Source organism: Equus caballus, chromosome 16, assembly GCF_041296265.1.
Source record: "Equus caballus isolate H_3958 breed thoroughbred chromosome 16, TB-T2T, whole genome shotgun sequence".
NCBI classification, from domain to species: Eukaryota; Metazoa; Chordata; class Mammalia; order Perissodactyla; family Equidae; genus Equus; species Equus caballus.
This window is the reverse complement of record NC_091699.1, coordinates 15,357,863-15,373,629: the sequence shown is the minus strand read 5'-3', so window position 1 is coordinate 15,373,629 and position 15,767 is coordinate 15,357,863. Positions and strand designations below refer to the sequence as shown.

General features: G+C 35.6%; 1 protein-coding gene across 10 annotated transcripts in view; it reads right to left on the bottom strand.

Annotated features, from left to right (window-relative positions):
- TMCC1 (transmembrane and coiled-coil domain family 1) overlaps positions 1 to 15,767 on the bottom strand; it is a 251,308-nt gene that overhangs the window by 188,611 nt on the left and 46,930 nt on the right. The window lies entirely within an intron of this gene.

Here is a 15,767-nt window from a genome sequence, read left to right as displayed (position 1 = left end):
CATAGAAAACTCAATGAGTTAAAAGAGAATACAGATAGACAACGAGTTCAGGAGCTACATCACAAAAGAGCTTGATAGTATAAAGAAGAACCAATCAGAAATGTTGGAGATGAAAAACACAATGGAGAAGATTAAGAAAAATCAGGACTCTCTGAACAGTAGGACTGATAATATGGAGGACAGAATTAGCAATTAGGAGGATAGGAATATAGAAATGCTTCAGATAGAGAAGGAGAAAGAACTAAGACTAAAAAGAAAAGGAAACTCTCTGAGAAATAGCCATCTCAATTAGGAAATGCAACATAAGGATTATAGATATCCTAGAGGGAGAAGAGAAGGAAAAGGGGGCAGAAAGCCTGTTCAAAGAAACAGGCTGAGAACTTCCCAAACTTGGGGAAGGAGCTGGAAATCCATGTTACAGAAGCTAATGGATCTCCAAACTTTATCAATATAGAAAGACCAACCCCAAGGCATATAGGAGTGAAGCTTGCAAAAGTCAACAACAAAGAGAAAATATTAAGGGTAGCAAGACAGAAGAAAATAACCAACAAAGGAAGCCCCATCAGGCTGTCAGCAGATTTCTCAGCAGATACCTTACAGGCTAGGAGAGAGTGGAATGATATATTCAAAACTCTAAAGGACAAAAACTTGCAGCCAAGAATATTCGTTCCAGAGAAAATATCCTCAAATACGATGGAGAAGTAAAAACTTGCCGAGATAAACAAAAGTTAAGGGAGTTCATCCCCAGAATATGACCCCCTACAAAATGCTCAGGAAGACCCTCATACCAGGGGGAAAAAAAAAAAGGAAAGGGGTTACAAAACCCTGAGCAAAGGAGATAAGTAGAAAGACAAAATCAGAAAATTGCAACTCTACATCAGAACAGGTTAGCAAATGTTTAAGTACAACATTAAAGATAAAAGGAAGGGAAACACCAAGAATAAATACAATGTTGTCATTTTAACCACAAACTCACAACAAAAAAAAAGGAGAAAAAAGATCTGACAATAACAACCTACAAGGGAAAGAGGAAAAGGATGGAATAGCTTAATCTAAGGCAATAACAGGCTATCAGAAAATGGACTATCTCATCGATCAGATGGTTTATACAAACCACATGGTAACCAATAAACAAACAGCTAGAAGAGAGACACAAATTACAAAAAAGAAGAAAATCAACATAGAAAACTACCTACCTGAATTGGTAGTCCAAAGTTCATGGGACTAGAAGCAAAGGAAATGCAGGAGAACCAGAAAACAAGCGATAAAAAGGCAGCACTAGGCACCCACATATCAATAAACACTCTAAATGTAAATGGACTGAACTCTCCAATCAAAAGACACAGAGTGGCAGGATGGATTAAAGAACACGACCCAACAATATGCTGCCTAAGGAAACAAACCTCAGGCCCCAAGACAAACACAGACTCAGAGTGAAGGGATGGAAGATGATACTCCAAGCTAATAGTGAACATAAGAAAGCAGGTGTGGCCATACTTATATCAGAGAAAGTAGACTTCAAGGCAAAACAGGTAAAGAGAGACAAAGAGGGGCAGTTTATAATGATAAAAGGGACACTCTACCAAGAAGACATAACACTTATAAATATATATGCACCCAACATAGGAGCACCAAAGTACGTAAAGCAACTACTAAAAAAACCAAAAGGAGATATCAACAATACAATAATAGTAGGGGACCTCAACACCCCACTAACACCAATGGACAGATCATCCAGACAGAAAGTCAATAAGGAAATTTTAGAATTAAATGTAAAACTAGACCAGGTGGACTTAATAGATATATATAGAACACTCCATCCAAAAACAGCAGGTTACACATTCTTCTCAACTGCACATGGAACATTCTCAAGGATAGACCATATGTTGGGAAACAAAGCAAACCTCAACAAATTCAAGAGGACTGAAATAATATCAAGCATTTGTTCCAACCATAATGCTATGAAACTAGAAATCAATTACAAGAATAAAGCTGGGAAAGGGGCAATGATGTGGAGATTAAACAACATGCTACTGAACAACCAGCGGCTCACTGAAGAAGTTAAAGGAGAAATCAAATATTATCTGAAGACAAATGAAAATGAAAACTTGCCACACCAACTCATTTGGGATGCAGCAAAAGCACTCCTAAGAGGGAAATTCATCGCAATACAGGCTCACCTCAATAAACAAGAAAAATCTCAGATAAGCAATCTCAAACTACACCTAACAGAATTAGAAAAAGAAGAACAAACAAAGCCCAAAGTCAGTAGAAAGACAGAAATAATAAAAATTAGAGCAGAAGTAAATGAAATTGAAACAAAAAAGACAGTAGAAAGGATCAATGAAACAAAGAGCTCGTTCCTTAAGAAAATAAACAAAATTGACAAACCCTTAGCCAGGCTCACTAAGAACAAAAGAGAGAAGACTCAAATAAATAAAACTAGAAATGAGAGAGGAGAAATCACAACGGGTACCACAGAAATACAAAAGATTATAAGAAAATACTATGAAAAATTATATGCCAACAAATTGGACAACCTAGAGGAAAAGGATAAATTCTTACACTCTTACAACCTCCCAAAACTGAAGCAGGAAGAAATATAGATTCTGAATAGACCAATCACAAGTCAAGAGATTGAAGCAGTAATCAAAAACCTCCCAAAAAACAAAAGTCCAGGACCAGACACACAGGTCAATGGAATAGAATTGAAAGCCCAGAAATAAAATCGTCCCATTCACAAGAACATGGATGGACCTTGTGGGTAGTATGTTAAGTGAAATAAGCCAGACAGAGAAAGACAATCTCTGTATGACTCCACTCATATGTGGAAATTAAACACAAGGACAAAGAGAACAGATTAGTGGTTACCAGGGGGAAGGGGGGGGGGGTTAGGGGTAGGCACAAAGGGTGAAGTGGTGCACCTACAACACGACTGACAAATAATAACATACAACTGAAATTTCATAAGGTTGCACACTATCAAAATCTCAATTAAAATAAAATATATATATATTGCCTCATATATAGATATATATGTGGCAAAAACTGATAAATCTGACAAGAGAAACAGATAAATCTACAATTAAAGTTGGAGACTTTCAATGCTCATCTGTCAGTAACTGAAAAAGCAGTCAGAAAATCAGGAAAGAGACCTCAACAGTATTATCAGCCAATTTACCCTAAGTGACATTTGTAGAACACTCCATCCAACTATAGGTGAATATACATTCTTTTCAAATACACATGGAATATTCCCAAAGATAAACCATATTCTGGGCCATAAAACAAACCCTAAAAATCAAAAAAAGTAAAAATGATACAAAGTACATTTTCAGACCATAATGCTATTAAATTAAAATCAATAGCAAAAGATCTTGGGAAAATTCCCCCAAATAAGTGGATATTAAACAATATACTTCTAAATAACCCCTTGGGAAGAGGAAGTCTAGAAAAAAATTTAAAAATATTTTCAAGTAAGTGAAAATGAAAATACAATATATCAAAACTTATGGGATGCAGCTAAAACAGTGCTCAGAGGAAAATTTGTAGTTTTAAATGTATACATTAGAAAAGAAGACCTAAAATCAATAACCTAAGCTTCTACTTTAGGAAACTTACAAGAAAAAACTAAACCTAAATCAAACAGAAGGAAGGAAATAATAAAAATAGAGGGGAAATCAGTAAAATTGGGAACAGAAACACAACAGCAAAAACCCAATGAAAGGAAAAGCTGGTTCTTTGAAAAGATCAAGGAAATTGATAAACTTTTAGCCAGGCCAACCAAGAAACAGAAAAGACACAAATTACCAAACCAGGAATGAAAGAATGGGGACATCAACACTGATACAACAGATATTAAAGAGGAAAATAGGGGGCGGCCGCATGCCTGAGTGGTTAAGTTCGCATGCTCTGCTTTTGTGGCCCAGGATTTCACCGGTTCGGATCCTGGGTGTGGACACAGCACCACTCATCAGGCCATGCTGAGCATATAGCACAACCATAAGGACCTGCAACTACAATATACAACTATGTACTGGGGGGCTTTGGGGAGAAGAAGAAGAAGGAGGAAAAAAGAAGATTGGCAACAGATGTCAGCTCAGATGTCAATCTTAAAAAAAAAAAGGGGGAGGAAAACAAATGATAAAATGAACTCCTCTATACCCATAAATTTGATGGCTCAGATGAAATGAACCAATTCCTTGAAAGTTGATGCTAACTACAGGAACTTCATAAGGCGAAACACATATCTGAATAACTATGTATCTATTAAAGAAAGTGAATTTATAGTTACAACTCTTCAAAAAAGGAAAACTCCTGACCCAGACGGTTCTACTAGTTAATCCTACCAACTATTTAAGGAAGAAATAATAACAATTCTACACAATCTCTTGAAGAAAAGAAGAGGGAACATTTCCTAAGTCACTTTGTGAGGCCCACATTACCCCAATACAAGACAAAGACATTACAAAAAAACTACAGACCAGTATCTCTAAGTGAACATATATGCAAAAACAAAATATTAGCAAATAGAATACAGCATTATACACAAAAAAGCCATCAGGGGGCCAGCCTGGTGGCGCAGCAGTTAAGTTTGCACGTTCTGCTTTGGCAGCCCAGGGTTCGCCAGTTCGGATCCCGGGTGCAGACACGGCATCATTCATCAAGCCATGCTGTGGTAGGCATCCCACCCTCACCCCCTGCAACTGCTGATCATCTATATATCTTCTGTCATTATAGTCTGCATTTTCCAGAATTTAAATAAGTATCATACAGTATGTGTTCTTCTTTAGTCTGTCTTGTTTCACTTAGCCTAATTATTCTGAGATTCATATATGTTAAGTATCAATAGTTCTTTACTTTTAATTCCTGAAAAGTCTTCCATTGTAAGGATATACCAATATTTGTTCATCTATATACCTGTTGATGGACATGTGGGTTGTTTCCAGTGAGCTGTTTCCAGGATTTAGCTATTACCAATAAAGCTATTATTTGTGCACAAGTCTTTATGTAGACATAATTGCTTTTGTTTCTCTTGGATAAATACTTAGAAGTAAAATGGATGGATGGGTTGTATGGTAAGTTTACATGTAAATTTTAAAGAAATTGTCCAACTGTCATCCAAAGTAGCTGTTCTATTTTACATTCCCACCAGCAGGGTGTGAGAGTTCCAGGTGGTCTGCATTCTTGCCAATACTTAACCAATCTTTTTAATTATAGTCATTCTGGTGTATAGTGGTATCTCACTATGGTTTTAATTAACATTTCCCTAATGACTTATGATGTTGAGCATCTTTTCACATGCTTCTTTGGCATCCATTTATTTTCTTTGATGAACTTTCTATTCAAGATTTTGCCTTTATGAGGTTGTCTGTCTTCTTGAATTGCAAGAGTGCTTTGTATTTTCTGGATACACATCTTCTGTCAAATACATATTTCGCAAATATTTTCTCCCAGTCTGAGGGTTGCCTTTTTATTTTCTTAATAGTGAGTTTCAAAGATCAAAAGATTAAAATTTTTTTTTTTGCTTTTTCTCCCCCAAATCCCCCCAGTACACAGTTGTATATTTTAGTTGTGCATCGTTCTAGTTGTGCCATGTGGAATGCCATCTCAATATGGCCTAACAAGCAGTACCATGTCCGCACCCAGGATCTGAACGGCGAAACCCTAGGCCACCGAAGCAGAGCACGCGAACCACGGGGTCGGCCCCAGATTTAAATTTTGATGAAATCCAATTTAGTGATTTTCTGACTTACACTTCATGGTTTTTGTGTCTTAAGAAATCTTTGCTAGTCCAAGTTCACTAAGATTTTCTCCTGTATTTTCTTGTAGAAGTTTTGCAGTTTTATTTCTTACATTTAGGTCTATGGTCCATTTGAAGTTAATTTTGTTGTATGGTATGAGGTAAGGGTTGAAGTTCTTCTTTCGTGTATATGAATTTGTAATTGTCCTAGTATCATTTGTTGAAAACAGTGAATATTCACAGAATTACGACTCAGCTTCCACTCTATTCAACCCTTTCCCCCAATACAAGTCTCTGGCTTAGATTCCAGGGTTCCTCATTATTAACAATCCCTTATATACACCCTCAACTTCCTTCGCCTTCTTCTCCTTCCCTTAAACAACTGGCAAAACCCCAATCCTAGATCATCTAACTGTCTGTCTATTCCATATCTGAACTCTTGCAGTGGAAAGTGACAAGAAAAAATCATGCACCCATGCTGACTGATGATACTGTAAATTTATATCCTCTAACTTCAAATGAGCATTTGATGCTACTCTGTAATTCTGTAGTACATTCACTCCCCCATTCTCATATAGGACTATTTCACACTTCTTAACTTTCTTCAAATCTAACATCCCTCTCCTATCCTCGCTCCTCTAACGGCCTAACTTCTTGTATCATTGAAAAAATAAGGAAAGTATCTGCACATACTCCTACCACATCTACTTATCTACTGGCACCCAAGTCCACATAATCAGCTTTCTCTACTGTTAGTAAGGATGGACTGCTGGTATTGCTACTACGGTCAGTTGCTCTACTTACATACTTATTCAAATACATCAAGATTAAGCAACTGTCTCATCTCCCCAATCAATTTCCCCCTCTCTGTTGGATTATTCTCCTCAGCAAACAAAATGCTACAATTTTTCCCACTTTAAGAAAATATCTCTTGACCCTACATCCAGCTTCCAGCTAAAGCCCCATTTCTCAGTAACCACCACTCCTTCCACCGTCTTGTCAAAACCAATATAGCTATTTGCATTATCTCATGCTACACTAAAATATTATGACTAGGAGTCTATAAACCTAGATTATAGTCTCATTTTAGCCATTAGTTTGCTATGTATACTTTGGCAAGGTAATTAATCTCTCTGAGTTTTAATTTCCTCTTCTATAAAATGAAGACACTGGATAAGAATTCACCTCTAAATATCTTTAGTTCTAAGATTCTGTGTATACATCAGCTTCTGAAACATCTTTAATGAAAAGGAAAACAAACTAGTTATGCAGCTGAGAAGCTACAAGAAAGATACTCACTGGCCTAGAGAGGAAAAAACCATGAAAAAGTCAACCAAATACCTCTAAAGTCGGAATTTTACCACAGGAAAAGGATATAAATTATTTTAATTTGATTACAATAAAGGGAAGGAAAACTGATCTGCTGAATTACAATCTACTAGTTCTTAAAGTATTTTACTTCTTCCAAGGGAACCAAAAGCACTGATGGGGATAAGAATGCCCACCAAGTAAGTTAACTACAGGAGCTTTTTCAGAGTATCAATGACAGAAAAATGCAGTTATCCTACTTGTTCTAACAATTCACCTTCTCTCCCCTTACCAAATTTAGGAATAAAAGTCCTAACAGTTTTCATTATCAAACTGTGGAAATTAGTTTAAGAAACCTTAACTAAATTGGTGTCAGGAAGGCCTCTAGGAAGAGCTCTCACATCTTATCATACATCATCAATTACACCAAACAGGAAGAGACCTACACTCGCATCTTCCACAAGTAAAACTATTTCACTACTGAAGGAAGTAGTTCTCTCCCCAAGCAGCAACAGCCCAGCCAATGAGAAATGCCACAGCTCAGCCAATGAGAAGCCATTGCTGCCCTGAACTGTTCCCCAATGGACTTTCCCTTAGAACAGCCCCTACTCCCCATTTTTCTCTATAAAAGCAAGCTCTCCTCCTTTGTTTTCTGGATTTGCCTACGGTTCGCCATAGCATGCAGATCCCAAATTGCAATTCTTTTGGCTATTCCCAAATAAACTCATTCTGAGGGTAAAATAACAGAAAATTTGCTTTTTAAGTTGACAAAACTTACCACCAATTAGAATAACCACTTAATTTCCTAGAGAGTCAAAGCTACACTTTTCTCAGGCACTTCAAAGAGGAATATCAAACTGGAGAAAACAAAAAAACCCCAAAGAAAACAAATTGCCATGTACACTTCAAATATTCTGGGTAAACAGAAATGTTCACACATCAAAAAGCTTTTTTCAATATGGAATTATTTATGACCTCTCCCCAAAATATTCTTCTTCTCAGACTAAAAAATTAACACTGAAATTAAAGATTACATGCACAATTTTAGAAAATCATATATTTTAGGGTAAGAAAGAATCTTAGCAATTACTGGCCTGAACACTTTCCCCACATGCCCATGCTTCCCTAGAGCCCAAAAAACTTAAGTGACTAGCCTGAGGTCATATGACTGGTAGCGTCTAATGCCACATCAAAACCCAGGTCTCAAGTGAGGATTCTGGGAAGATGGCAGAGTAGGAAGCACCAGGAATTTGTCTTCCCACCTAGACAACAATTGCACTGGCAGAATCTGTCTGACTGACTTTTTTAGAACTCTTGGTGTCTTTTTAAGGCTTGCAACTTCCAGGGGGAAGGCTTGACAGTAAACTGTATTAATATCAGTCAACTTCAGCTCTTAGCACAGTGGCAACTAACCTGCCCCCACCCAGCCACATGGAGGGGAGCTGTGGGAGGTTTCTATAGCAGCTCACACATAGCTTGTGGGAGCTAAGATGGGCAAAAAAGATTGCCTTCCAAATATCAGGGATCTATGCTCTGATCATTGACTGCTGCTCCTGATCACAGAAGTGCAAGGAGGAGGGGCCCATCTTTGTCGCACTCTCCGGTTTTCCCCAGGTTGTTGCAAGGCCCTCCCTCTCCTGCTGAAGTGACTTCCAGGGGATTTAAAGAGATGATATCCTTTCCCACCCCTTCAATTTTTTCCCTCTTTTTCCTCTATTGGGAGCCAGACACCAAAGACTAAGACATTCAAAAGCACCTGCATACACAGGGAAAATCAGAAAGTATGCATTCTTAGGGAAAAAGACCTGAGAAGACCTCAAGTTTATACCTCAGGCTGACCCATGGCCCAGAGACAGCCTACAGTAAAAATAATAACAACCAAAACAGCAAACCCTAGGGAAGTGGGAGAATTTGATTTCAAGAGTTAGCACACACTTTGATTCCAATGTCCAGTTCTCAACCAAAAAAATCACATGGCATACAAAGAAATAGGGGAAACAATTAAACCAACAGAAACTGTCCCTAAAAAAGACCTGAAGGCAGAGCTACTAGGCAAAGATTTTAAGCCAATCATCCTGAAGGTGCTCAAGGAACTAAAGGAAGACGTGGAGAAATTCAAGAAAATGATGGATGGACAAAATGGTAATATCAATAAAGAGATTTTAAAAAGAAAAAACTAGAAAGAAACCAAAAAGAAAATCTTGAGCTGAAAAGTACAATAACTCAAATGAAAAATTCACCAGAGGGATTCAAAGGCAGATTTGAGCAAGCAGAAGAAATAACCAGTGAACTTGAAGAAAGGACAATGGAAATTATTGAGTCTAAGGAAGAGAAAGAAAGAAGACTGAAAAAAGTGAACATAGCCTAAGGAACCTGCATATGCAGTGAAGTCCCAGTAGGAGAAGAGATAATGAGGAAGAGAGAATACTGGAAGAAATAATAGCTTACAAATTCCAAAATTTGATGAAGGACATGATTATAAACATCCAAGAAACTAAAAAAAAACTCCAAGTATGATGAACTCAAAGAGAACCACAAGGAGACACATTATATTCAAATTTTCAAAAGCCAAAGATAAAGAGAGAATCTTGAAAGCAGCAAGAGAGAAGCAAATCATCACATACAAGGAATCCTCAATAAGGTTATCAGATTTCTCATCAGAAACTTTGGAGGCTACAAGGCATTAGGCCAATATATTCAAAATGCTAAAAGTAAAAAAATTGTCAACCAAGAATCCTCTATCCAGCAAAACTGTCCTTCGAGAATGAGGGAGAGATTAAGACATTCCCAGATAAACAAAACTTGAGGGAGTCTGGTACAACTAGATCTGCCCTGAAAGAAAAGCACAAGGGAGTCCTGCAAGATGAAATGAAAGGATGCTAGACAGTAACTCAAAGCTATACAGAGAAACAAAGATCTCAATAAAGAAAAATACAAGCCAATTATAAAAGCTAGTATTACTGTAAAATGGTTTATAATTCTACTTTTTGTTTTACACATGACTTAAGAGAATATATTTTTTTTAAAATATTAGTCTAAAAGCTAGTAACATTGTAACTTTAGTATATAACTCCATATGCTGTTTTCCATATAATTTAAGAGACTAATGCACTTAAATTACTAGTTTATGTTTCTGCACATATAACGTATAATGATGTAATTTTGTGACATCAAGAGCCATAGGGGTTGAGGATGGAGTTGTAAAGGAACAGAATTTTTGTATGTTATTGAAGTTAAGCTGGTATGAATTCAAATTAGACTGCTATAGCTTTAAAATTTTCAACGTAATCTCTATAGTGATGACACAGAAATTCACTGTACAATATATAGACAAAAGGAAATGAGAAAGGAATTTAAATGTTTCACTACAAAAAAAAAATCAACTAAACAAAAAAGAAGATAGTAATGCAGGATATGAGGAACAAAAGAGCTATAATACATATAGAAAACAAATAGCAAAATGACAGATGTCTGACCTTATCAGTAATTACTTAAAATATAAATGGATTTAGCTGCCAATCAAAAGGCAGAGATGGGCAGAATGGAAAAAAAACATGATCAGGGCTGGCCCTGGGGCCGAGTGGTTAAGTTTGTGCACTCTGCTGCAGCGGCCCAGTGTTTCGCCAGTTTGAATCCTGGGTGCAGACATGGCATCACTCATCAGGCCATGCTGAGGCGGTATCCCACATGCCACAGCTAGAAGGACACACAACTAAAAATATACAACTATGTACTAGGGGGCTTTGGGGAGAAAAAGGAAAAAATAAAATCTTTAAAAAAAAAAAATGATCTAACTATATGCTGTCTATAAGATACTCACCTAAGATCCAAAGACACAAATAAACTGAAAGTGAAAGGATGGAAACAGATATTCCATGCATATAGAAACCAAAAGAGAGCAGAGGTGGCTAAACTAATATCAGACAAAATATAATTTAAATCAAAAAATTTACGAGAGTCGAAGAAGGACATTATATACCAATAAAAGGTTCAACACAGCCAGAAGATATAACCACCATAAACATTTTCACATCTAATAACAGACCAGCAAAATATATGAAGCAAAAATTGACAGAATTAAAGGGAGAAATAGATAGCTCTAAAACAATAGCTGGAGACTACAATAACCCTGGATAGAACCACCAGAAAGAAAATAAGTAAGGAAATAGAGGTCTTAACACAAGAAACCAACTAGATTTAACAGACATATACAGAATACTTGACCCAACAACTACAGCATACACATTCTTCTCAAGGACACATGCGACATTTTCTAGGACAGACCATATATAAAGTCTCAAAAGATTTTAAAAGATATCAAACAAAGTATCTTGTCTGATCAAAATGAGATCAAGTTAGAAATCAGAAAGAAAACTGGAAAATTCACAAATTTGTGAAAATTAATACACTTTTAAATAACCAATGGATCAAAGAAGAAATCACAAGGGAAATTAGAAAAAACTTAGAGACAAATGAAAATGAAAACACAACAACCCAAAACCCATGGAACACAGAGAAAGTAGTGTTAAGGGGGAAATTTACAATTTATAAATCTGTACATTAAAAACAAGAAACTCTGAGCCAGCCATGATGGCCTAGCAGTTAAAGTCTGCTGTGCTCCGCTTTGATAGCCTGGGTTTGGTTCCCAGGCACACAACCACACTACTCGTCTGTCAGCAGCCATGCTGTGGCAGCAGCTCACATAGAAGAACTAGAAGAACTTACAACTATATACAACTATGTACTGGGACTTTAGGGGAGGAAAGGAGGAAGACTGGCAAGAGATGTTAGCTTAGGGTGAATCTTCCCCAGCAAAAAAAAAAAAAAAAAAAAAGAAAGCCTCCTGCCTTCCATACACATTTTTTAAAAAAAGGAAATTCAAATATCAACAACCTAACTTTACAAAAAGAACTAAACCCAAAGGTAGCAAAGGGGAAAAGTAATAAAGATTAGAGCAGAGATAAATGAAAGAGAGAATAGAAAAACAATAGAGAAAATCAAAGAAACCAAAAATTGATTCTTTGAAAAGATCAACAAAATTGACAAACCTTGAGCTAGAATGACTAAGGAAAAATTCAGATTACTAAAATGAGAAATGAAAGTAAGGACATTACTACCAGTTCTACAGAAATAAAAAGAATTACCAGAGAATACTATGAACGACTGTATGCCAACAAATTGGATAACCACGATGAAATGGACAAATTATTAGAAACACAAAACCTATTAAGACTAAATTAAGAATAGAAAATCTCAATAGACACATAACTAGAAAGGAGACTGAATCAGTAATCAAAAATCACTTGACAAAAGCCCTGCCCTGACTTGCTTCACTGGTCAATTCTACCATACATTTAAAGAAAAACTAATACCAATCTTTCTCAAACTTTTCCAAAAAACTGAAGAAGAGAGAACACTTCCTAACTCATCCTATGAAGCTGGCGTGACCAATACGAAAATTAGACAAAGACACTACAAGGAAACTACAGACTAATATCCCTTATGAACAGTGATGCAAAAATCCTCAACAAGATACAAATAGATAGCAAATAGAATTCAGAAGCCTATTAATAAGATTATACACCATGACCAAGTGAGATTTATTCCAGGAATGCAAGGATAGTTAAACAGAAGAAAATCGATCACTGTAATACCCCACACTGACAGAATTAAGGGGAAAAGAACCACATGATCATCCTTATTAATGCAGAAAAAGCACTTGACAAAATTCAACACCCTTTCATGATTAAAAAAAAAAAAAAAACACTCAAAAAATAGGAATCAGGGCCAGCCTTGTGGCCGAGTGGTTAAGCTCGTGTGCTCCACTTCGGCAGCCCAGGGTTTGCCAGTTCAGATACTGAGCGTGGACCTACACACTGCTCATCAAGCCATGCTGTAGTGACATCCCACATAGAAGAACTAGAACAAATTACAACTAGGATATACTACTATGTACTGGAGCTTTGGGGAGGAGGAAAAAAGGAATCAAAGGAAACTACCTCCACATAATAAAAGTCATATATGAAAAAACCCACAATGAACACCACACTCAATGTTGAAAAATTGAAAGTTTTTTCTTTGAATATCAAGAACAAGGCAAGAATGTCAACTTGTACAACTTCCATACAACACGGTACTAGAAGTTCTAGCCAGAGCAATCAGGCAAGAAAGAGAAATAAAAGGCATCCAAGTTGGAAAGGAATAATTATCTCTGTTCATGGATGATATATTCAAAACCCTAAAGATTCCACAAAAAAACCATTAGAACTAATAAATGAATTATCAGCCAAGTAGCAGTAAACAAAGTCAAAACACAAAAAGGAGTCCCATTTCTATAAATAAACAATCAACAATCTGAAAAGAAATTACAGAAACAATTCCACTTACGCAGCATCAAAGAGGATAAAATACTTTAACTTAACCAAGGAAGTGAAAGACTTGTACAATTAAAACTACAAAACCTTGCTGAAAGAAATTAAAGATATAAATAAATGCAAACAAATCGCATGTTCATGGACTGAAAGACTTAATGTTGTTAAGATGTCAGTACTACCCAAAGCAATCTACCAATTCAATGCAATCTGTATCAAAATCCCAATGTTTTCTACAGAACTAGAAAAACGTATCTTAAAATTCATATGGAATCTCAAGAGACCCTGACTAGCCAAAACAATCTTGAAAAAGAAGAACAAAGCTGGAGGACTTTTACTTCCTGATTTCAAAACTTACTACAAAACTAGTCATCATGGGCACAGAGGACGAAGGGGAGCACTTATGTGGTGACAGTCAAGAAATAGTGTACAACTGAAATCTCACATTAACAGGTAAATGGAATAAACAAATCCATACAATAGAATACTGCTCAGCAATAAAAAAGTGGCGTGTGGGCGGGGAGGATCAATGTATGCAATAACTTAGATAAATTTCAAAAGCATGCTGAGTGAAAGAAGCCAAGCACAAAAGAACACATGCTTTATGATTCCATTTATATAAAATTATTTATATAATATACATACATATGTACATACACATATAAAACTAACCTATAGTGGTTGCCTATAGATGGAACTGAGGGGAAGAAGAGATTACAAGGGTTATAAGGGACAGGAGAAAATTCTTGGGAGTGATGAAAATGTTTATCTTGATTATGGTGACGGTTTCAAAGTGTATACTTATGTCAAAACTCATTAAATTGAACACTTTAAATACATGCAAACAATTTATTGCATGTTAACTGCACTTCAATAAAATTGTAAAAAATAAATTTTAATAAGGTGATAAAGAAACAAAAATTAGTTTGAACACCTACATAGTCAACACAGAGCCAGGAGCTGTGAGACAAACAGGAAATAAACCTGCAAGCAGTATAAAACAGTAGATAAGAATCTAGGCCTTAGAATCAAAGTCTTAAATCTGATTATCAGTTTCAACAATTATTAGTAAAAAGAGCCTTGGTTCTCTAAGCCTCAGCCTCATTTTCTATAACAGGATAATAATACCTAAATCATATAGCTGTTGTAAGGATTAAAAGAAATAGTATATGAAAATCATGTCTGCCATTTAGGAAATACCCTAAATACTCTAATAATAGTATCTTTTTTTCCCAGAATTTGGTGAACCACATGCTTCTTTACAGGTGAGACCTGTTTAACTCTTGATTTACATATAATTCTGAATAGTTTAATTATTTAAATAAAGGGAGGAATATAAGAATCAGTGTACACAAATAATAAGAGAATTTAGAGTAAGGAAGAAGAAAAAGTACTGGATTGTAGTAGAATAAATTAATTGATGGTCCTAATGAAAAGCCCTGCATTATCAAGAACAGATTCCATTATACCTAGAATACTATTTACAGGGTAAAAAAAAATTTTCTTACAGGGCTGAAAAGGAACATACATTTCAGAAAAACTACTACTTTAAAATAGTTAATTTCTTTGAAAGTTATACTTATTCAAGAAGTAAACTTTAATCTGGAAGCACTTATAACCCTTTAATCCTCTTCAATATTGAACTAATGAAATATTACCACATAAGACAAAATAGATTTTCTATAGCTCTAATTTATTTTATATGATTCTCAACAATTCTAAGATATAAATTCCTTCAAAGCTAAAACAAAATGATGTACTGAAACAGACTTTCTACAAAAATTTTCAATATTTCTTAAATGAAGCAGAATTTTAAACATGCTGTGCATTCTGCTATTATGGTTCCTTGCCTACTAATTGTGGGTCCCTGAGAAAATTACTTGACTTGATCTCTAAAGTGTGGATAAAAATATTTCCTATCCCTTAGGGTTACTGCAAAGAACAAATGAGACAATGACATGGAAAGCACTTTATATATAAAACACTCAATAAGTGTTAGCTGCTATTATTTTTTTACTACTGTTAAATATGTACCACATCATGACCATAAAGTAAATTTAACAGAGTAAGATTTAGGAAGGATTATACTTGATACATATATATGCTGGCAAATATTGGAATACATAAGAAAGAATTACATTTAATGAAAATTGAAAATTCTATTCTAATTAACGCTCAGATGAGGTATCATTTGAAAACTGTTAGTACTTCACTGAAATGTCTGCATTTCTTTCTTAAAGATATGCAAAATCTGTAACAAGGTCTAAATTCAAATAGAAAAAAATGTGGAAGGATACTACTACCTCATCAATTCATGTTTTTCTACTTACACTGTTCAAATACGG